General features: G+C 39.4%; 2 protein-coding genes across 5 annotated transcripts in view; one reads left to right on the forward strand and one right to left on the reverse strand.

Moving 5' to 3' along the window:
- Window positions 1–8,649, reverse strand: part of LOC103390683 (5,6-dihydroxyindole-2-carboxylic acid oxidase) — a 230,759-nt gene that overhangs the window by 88,864 nt on the left and 133,246 nt on the right. For all 4 annotated transcript variants that reach the window (XM_025052334.1, XM_025065559.1, XM_025065833.1 and 1 more), the window contains one exon: window positions 5,968–6,054. The gene's annotated coding sequence lies outside the window, so the exon portion shown is untranslated. The remainder of the gene's footprint in view (window positions 1–5,967; window positions 6,055–8,649) is intronic.
- The window catches only part of LOC103390678 (receptor-type tyrosine-protein phosphatase delta), a 259,293-nt gene that overhangs the window by 754 nt on the left and 249,890 nt on the right, over window positions 1–8,649 (forward strand). The window lies entirely within an intron of this gene.

Here is an 8,649-nt window from a genome sequence, read left to right on the forward strand (position 1 = left end):
AAGTTCTGTGTCGTGATGCTGTGGCCAGAGCGCATATTTTTGCACGTCTTGGCGCGGCGTTAAGGATAAAGTAGCGCCTGGAGTGCAACGGTCTGGTGCTCGATGTTACACTCCAGATGGTGGCGAGGTATTTACATCATTTCTATCGTCATCATTTAAGACGAACACACACACACACACAAACGCGCGCTCAAACTCTCAGAGACACGAACGCATCCATCATACAAGAGCGCAGGATTATGCAGTGTTTTTAATCCTGAAAGGTGTTGAAAAAAGTTTGGTTAAATGTTTGTATTTGGTGTCCCTGACTTTCTGTGCATGTGTCACGTGCACGTGCGTTTGCACGAGGCAGTCTGGCCTCAGGTGATGCAGACGGTGGGTGGGATGTGACTCAAAGCTGACCCATTTTGCTCCTCTTATCTGGTCCACTTTGATGTCAGATTTGACTGGTGATGGACATGGGGCCATGCAGTACATTGAGTGAGCACATGTCCATTTTGCGCTCCTCCTTCCCTGTCCTCTAACTCATCTGGAGGTTACCAAGCATCATGTTTTTTTTTTTTACAGCCCATTTTCTGCGCTCTAAGGACTATTTGTCAGAGTACTACTGTCAAGATATTCACACAGAGCCAATTATCCATGATTCCCAGTCATACTCTGCAGCTCCAGAAAAGTGGAAACATTTAAAATGCAAAATAATGAACTGTAAAAGTTGCTGTGCCTCGGTTTCTCTTTTTTCCCCCCTCTCTTTCTTCTCAAATGAGGGTGAGGACAGCTCTTGCTGCCAGGGAAATGTTTCTGCCATGGCGTCTGTAGAGTGACAGTGGGCTAAGTGAGCATGACCATGGAGGAGAGGTAATAGCATTATGGTCTGCCAGTCATGGGGCAGCAAGAGATAGTAGCTGCTCATGCATTCAATGGAGAACTGAATAGGAAACACACAGGACAGGGGAAGTATGACATGCTGACATTTACAGCTTTGCACCAATGATTATCCCTCAAATACCTCAATTATAAGTTACTCGTGGTCATATTTTTTATTATTACATAAAAATGCTCTCTGTGATTGAAGAAGTAACCAATGATAAGAATAAACAGACAGCTTCTACGGAAACACCAAAATTCTAGGAAGAGAAAAAACAAACAAACATTTGTAGTATCCACACAAATGCAGAAGTTCTACATTGCCAAGCAAATTCAAAGAACAAAATATGCGGCAGTTCATCTTTACATTTTATTCCAGAGAAAAGCTCTGAATCCACGCCCATATACTGTTCATCGTCTACTTGTCAATCTCGGCTTCTGTGACGGTGACGTTTTGTTTTTGCCCACTTTTATCCAATCAGCATCTAGATTATTCCTCCGTGGCAGAATAAAAGAATGTCACTGTTGTCCCATAGACGCCAGCTGATGCCAGATTGAAAATATTTTAGTCAGCTGAACTGGTCATATAGTTCATTGTGTTCGACTGCATTGATGGAGCAGACAGTCCATTGGCGTCTTGGACCAACAGACATGGCCATCCACCTATCTTTACATTTTTCTTTTCTTGATTCTCCGGGCACGGTGGAACAGCATGCATACGTAAAATTTAGGTTGTACCAGAGGTGCAACTTTAAAAGTAAAAATAACCAACACACCTACAGACCTGCTGAAGAAAACCCTTCTCCCTTTTAGATAAAAAGGGATAAAATACTGCTCACACACAGCCTATTGCAGCCTTCCTTCCGGCTCTTTGTCTCGACGTCTACAGCAGTGTAGAGCACAGGATTTGCTTTACTCTGTCGGATTTACTTGCACCTGCTGTGACATTAACAGCCTGCTGTTAAAAAATAATCTGACTTTTCTGAATTTTCTTTTTTTGAGTAACAACACTGAAAAGTATTTTAAGATCACATGCCGTTCCTTGTTAATTAGAGGAATGTATAAGGAACCAGGTGTGCTTATTCACTGTTGCTGTGTTTACAGTAAGTCAGAGCCACAGTCAGCTCGGCAGGTTAGATATGTGCATTTCTGCAAATTTTCCACACTCATTAATTGTTGTATGCTGCACTGGTGCTGCTGTTCTGAAGACACAGACACTTTTTCCTCTGCCTGCTGCAAATCCCTGGAGAAACAGGGAGAAGCTGTAATTATGGTTTATAAACTTGAGTTAGGTGACATAATCGGGACATGGCTGAGGAAGCATAGGGCTGTCACAGCAGCAGCATCGGCTGATAAATTTGTAGTATTCTTTCTAATGTTTTTTTTTACAAAAATGGGTTGTGATTCGCAAAAAGGTGAATATTTAGTAATGATTGCAACAAAAGAGGGAGGAATAGGGTACGAATGGGAAGGTAGCTGTAACGTGTGTGTTTTTATTTAGGAACATTGAGATAGCAGGTCCAAGTCTTGGCAAGCCGAGTCTGACTGGCTCCCAGGGGCTGTTTCATAATGAGGATGCGCTGTCAGATAATTAGATACACCTGGCACTGGCGTTTTCAGAAAACTCTGATTCATCCCAAAATAAAATATCTTTGCAGTGCCAACATGAAAGCAGTAAACACATCCTGCTGTCACACTGCCTCTCCTCTCGTGGTAGCAATGTTTTATTTATTTATCCATATCTTAATTCTCTTGGATGGAGCAGGCATCATTTTGTACAAGCTGATGCATTAGCTGCCAAAGTTTCTCATCTCCTGTCAGGTGAGGTGTCCCAGTGTCCCTCTGTAGACTATGGATGCTCTGAGAGTGCATGTTGAGGTGCTTCTACATTTAACAACTTCCAGAGCTCCATCTCCTCCTGATTCCATACCAGCGGTTATAACAACATAAATCACTCAAGAGTAAAAAAACAACAACATGTAAGCATCTTCATCACACAGCCTCACATTCAGCTACAGCCACACGCCTGCTTATCACAGATACCCAGCTCAGGTGTGTATCGGAGAAGGCTATTCATCTCGTGACACGGTGTACTTCTCTTCCTATGCTTCCATATAGACATGAAGTATATAGGGTATTTGGAATTTCAGTCATGTTTTTCTGTAATAATCCAGTGAGTTCTATGCACTTCCACATCAATATGTATGCCCACAATTACATACATACTTAAAAATAAACAGATTAGAAAAGGCTGCAGAGCTGGAACTCCTTCACCTGTGCTGTTTATTTATCAGGCACATGACTCCGGTCATAAATCAGACGCTCATTAGGCTGTTAAACAACAACCTCTTTTCAGGAGACATCAGTGTTGTTGAGCCAGCTCATGTTGTCAAATGAAATGATTCTAAAGTTAATGTTTATTTTTATCCTCAAGAACATTGGAAAAATACTTTAAAAAATACAATAAATGTAAATTCATCCTTGATAATTATTGCATAGTTTATATAAATGGCACGGCTAATATTTAATTTTTAGTGCTGATTTTTGCTTTTGTGCTCCTTGAACTGTATGTCAATTCAATTAATGTTAGAAAAAAAGAAAGCACATGCAAAAATGACAACAAAACTAAAATATGTCAACTAATATGGATTGGTGTTCCAACAGCACATAAAAGCACAAAAGACACGTTAGAAAAGACTCAACCTTTTTCAACAAGGTCACAACAATTATTACAATATATTCTATAAATGATTTTCATTGGGAGAGCTCTTGACTGCAGGCAGGCCGGTCAAAGACAGCTATTACCAACAATGCCACTCTTCAGTTTCATGTTTAGAAAGATCAACAAAATCCATGAAGATTTTAGATTTAGTCTTAGTCTTAAGTCTTAAGGGAATAATTATGTGCCAGAAAACATTTTTGTTGAAATGACAGACTCTGTCTAAAGATAATGATTTCCAAAAGTAGTGCTGAGTTCATGAAGTTCTGTCTATTGTGGTAGTACAGTGCTTTTCAGTGCATTACTTCTTAAGGGCTTGAAGGTCATGCATAATTAGCAATAATTTGGCCATTAGTAGGGATGGGCATTGAAAACATGCTCTCAATGGTCAGATTCTTGGAATCGTTAGTCTTCCTTCTTGACAATTCCGCTTACCAATTACACAGACGTACAGTAACAGCCTGATGACATCACAAGCATGCTCCCTAATTTCTGCAAAGAAAATGTTGTACTGAAACAGTTTTTTAATTCTAGTGTAACATTTAGTTTAGTTTTAATACTTTAATTACTTTATATTAAAGAGTTGTAACTTTATTTTCTATTTCCTGTTGTTGTTGTTTACGCTCTGGTTCAATTCTAAACTTAAGTTGCCATGGCTAATATGTGTGAAGCACACCTCTCTCTTCTTGTAAACCTAAAGTCCAGCCTGCTTTCCTGCGTTTCAAAGGGGACATCCATGATGAATAAAGGATACAATAGTCTTCCATGGACCCCTCCCTGTTAATACAGAGGGGGCTGTGTGCCTCTGTCTCTACTTCGCCTTCATTGTGTTTTAATTTGATTGGAATGTTTACGGGTTGGGAGTGTTCGGGTGACTGATGATCCCTGTATTTGTTCATGCTCCTGCTTTGCTGTCATTACCTGGTACACCTGTCAAAAGGACCCCGCACAGGGCTGTTTCCTTTGATGCTCTTTGATGTCCCTGACCTAACCTTGCTTCTCTCTCGCAGTAGTAGAAATTCAAAGTCAGCCTCAGTAATGCACGATTCCTAATTCATCTCCAGTGAAGGCTAAGATGGATGATAATTTTTTTTCTTTCTGTCGTCTCTGGACTGGTAACAGTGTCATTACATCAGCTAGTGTTTAGGCCCATCGGAAGTGTGAAAAACAACACTGTCCTGCTCTGATGTGACAATATCCAACAGAACGGATAGAGAGAAGACCAAAACTACAATGGACATCAGTATCAACCCTTTTAGTTTTGTCACTAGGCTCCTAAATCATAGTCCTGGCAAAACAATAAACTGCATTTTGATAATATTAGAGAAATCACATGTTCCAGCTCTTCTCGTCTGGAGTTGGTAAATTATACAGCATAGGCAGTGGTTCCTAAAGTGGGTGTCGGGGCGGGGGGATTACTGGTTAACCTAATTTAGTTTTTTCAATATATTTTTTCATTTATGGCAGAAAGGGAAGATGAACTGATTTGTGATTTTCTGTTTTTACTCTCTGTTTTTGAGAATATCTGTTTTTAGGTGTAACAGTTTTTTAAAAATTATTTATAAGCATATATTTAAAATAAATACATTTTAGAGCAAAGCAGTAAGTTTGTATACATGGGAAGCTCAACGCAAGTCTTATCTACAGTACAAAAGGATAGTGGGGGGAAAAACGTGAAGAGTGACACTTTAAGAAGCGAGCATATACAGTATGTTCTAGAAAATACTAAACAAAGACATCGAAGGGCACTCTGACATATCTTTTACCCACATTTTCCATAGAATTAGATTTTTTGTCAACAATCTCATCTGAGATCTACACCCTGGATAATCTCACAGGGCACTTTTATGTTGAATATCGGTGTGATCGTCTCTTAGTCTCTAGGATATAGCAATGAAGAACAGTCAGAGCCAGAGTACGCTGTAAAGTTCGATGCTGCTGCTTCTTACCAACATGAACAAGAGAAATCAATTAGCCTTACTTGGTTGCTATCCAAAGGACTTCGACCAAGGGTTAGCACAAAGTGAATCAAAGCATTCGGGAGAAAGAAAAAAAAAAATCAGAGCGTAACAAAAGCAGAGAAAAAGAAGGTAAACTCTAGTGTGTTGTATTTGTTGTCACAGCAGCCAACGCTGATCTCAAGTTAAAATTAATTCACTGTTTTTTCACAACTGCATTATAATGCCAGACACTTTTTTTTTTAAACACTGTTGCAAACCTTAACCTGCCACTGTCCTTAAGGTAATTGATGAGAATCACTAGCAGGAGTGCTCTCTGCAAAACTAATTTGGTGGCTTTTGCTGGATTTTGTTTTCCCTTTATTCTACACTTGGTGTATTTTTCCTTTCCCAGCCTCAGACTTGAACTATTTTGTTTCTTCTTACCTTAGATTTCCAGCAGTCACCTGTAGGTCACTGTCAACATTCAGTTTCAATAAAGAGGCAAAGAAGAGCAGCACAGGTCGCAGTTTGCTGAAAGAGAAAAACAGTAAAAATAACAGTATTAGCTGTGAGGGTTTTTTTCAAGTTAAAACAGGGTTAATTTAAGGGTTAATGTCAGGGTTAATTTGAGTTGGTCACTTTGAGGAAGGGGGTTGGAGTGATTGGGGGGTCAAGTGATTTTGGTAGGTCAAATCTGCACATATGCTTGGTATATTATTTATTTGTAGTATTTTACAGTTGGTACAGACTCACAGTATTTTAAAAATATATGCAGTACTTAGATAAACAAAGGGAGTTCCCATTTTGTCACCTTTACAAAAACATCAACATTCATCTTTGTTCAACTGGTAGAAGTCATTGGACGAGATACACCAGTTGATGCTCAATGCATATTTAATATGAAGGTCAGTTCTGAACAGTGAATACCACAGAGGTTAAGAGTCCAAAACGTGGCTTTCACAGGACCCAGAGGCCTCATCATCTTTGATCAATCAAAGAGAACTCTTTTTGATCAGGCTCTGCCTTGGACATTTAAATCAAATGTCCTGACAGGCATCTCCACACACGGGAACAATCGGACACCTGTTAAAATGTGTGACTCTATTACAATATATAGTTTGAATTTTTTTTTCTCTTTTATATAGATAGGGAACACCTACGACTGTGACAGAATAGTTATCTCACAGTGGGAAATTTAATTTGATCAAAAAACAGAGACCTGTCTCACCGAGGCCACTGAATTATTATTATAACAAAAAGGCTGCCGCGCATCAGAGCGGAGAGATTTACAACAGGGTTCCATCACTTTTTTATCAGTGAAGCTGCTGCTGAACAAATTCACTCAGAACAAAGGCTATGATTCATATAACGGTGTAGAAAAAGATTATAATGAATCTTTACATAAATACCCGTACACTTTTTTGGAAACGTACTGATTCAGAAACTTCCTACTTCATAATGGCTTTATACTACAACTGTCTTACAATGGTCAACATTGATATGCGTTTTCCTGCTGCAGTTCAGTGTGTCACTGCCCTGAAGGGAAGTTTATTTACGGTAAGGGAGTCAACAATGTCAGTAGTTTGGGGAATTTTAACATCAGAGATAAAGACAAGAACAAGACTTACTTCGTCACACTTTCTTTCTCATGATACAAGGGTTGAATACAGTATCTTTTTTCAGTTGAATATCACAGTGGATAGATTTTTTGTGTATGCCTCACAATTCACATTTTTGTTAAGCCTTATTTAACCACTACTGTGTATATTACAAAAAGTACCACACCGTTTAAGTGACAATTCATTTACTGAAAAGTAGCAGACAGTGTTCTCAATGGAAATACAAAATATAAAAGCTCTGATTACTGATTTTTTTTATCCAATATAATTAATCAAATGTTTCATTTAATCCTCAGTTTTATTTATATATTGTCTGATGACCGTGTCAGTGTGAGGACTGTTTGTGTATTACTGCTGTTCAGTATTATTTCATTTGGGATTGAAATATCTTTCTGTTAATGGGAAGAAAATAAAACTGGCTGTTGGTATTTTCCAGTCTTGTGGGGTTTGGGCTGAGGTCACATCTACACACTGCATGTCACCTTATTATCCACAGAGCTGTGTCACCTATTTTACCCTACCTTTCACTAAATTGTATGTATATTTATTGAAATCCAACCGGAAGTGTCGGTATTGGTACTCTGTATCGGCGGATGAAAATACTGAAAATATAATTTTGTCAATAGTATCTGGTCAACCCTTATCATAATGTAGTATAGAACGATGTTCTTAAATCTTAAACAGCAGCGTTTTTATCTCAAATCCTATGAGCGTGCCTACAGTAATCTCAATCCCTGGACAGAGACCACATGTAAACACAACAGATCCCACCTCCCACTCATCCCTGCTGTAGGTTTGGCTCTGGGTGCTCGGCAGATCCTCGGGCATCATGAGAGAATATCAATGAGGGTTTTGGGAGGGATCAGTTCCCCAGCACAGAGCCACACTCAGTGGGGTTTATGTAAGATGCTGGCTTCCTGAGATCACTGCCAGACGACAAACAAATGGTACTATGGAATACTGGCTTTGCCACAAAGAGGGGCGGTTGCATCTCTTTACACAACGCCCGCTGCCTCATTCTGCCATCTACACACACACACACACCTTTACTCTGTTCATACACCAGCCTGGTTATGTGTCATGGCGTGTGATAGCAGGTCTCATGTGTATCCATGCGAGCTGATGTGTATGTGTTTTCACACTTTCCGTTGGTTCTGTGCTGTCATTGCCCACTTTGAAGCCACCCTCTGCCCCTGTTTTTTTCCTACTTCCTCCTCCTTATCCCCCTCCTTCATTGTTTCCTCCTTTATGTGCTCCAATAAAAGACGACTGGGATCTGTCAAAACCATCCTTTCTTATGTCTGGCCTGTCAATTTTTTTTAAAGGCAAAAATCCAGTCAGCTTTGACAACCTAGCGCTTGCAGAAATGTCAAAACAGGTAGAAGCAGAAATAAAATGTATGTGTAATTTAAAATACATTTTCTGTATTCAATGTTTCCCAGCACTCAAACATTACTAAACATAACTACTCAGTAAAAAAAATACCATAACATTAAGAACCAGCTTG

The sequence above is a fragment of the Cynoglossus semilaevis genome, chromosome 1 (assembly GCF_000523025.1).
Source record: "Cynoglossus semilaevis isolate Cse_v1.0 chromosome 1, Cse_v1.0, whole genome shotgun sequence".
Taxonomy (NCBI): domain Eukaryota; kingdom Metazoa; phylum Chordata; class Actinopteri; order Pleuronectiformes; family Cynoglossidae; genus Cynoglossus; species Cynoglossus semilaevis.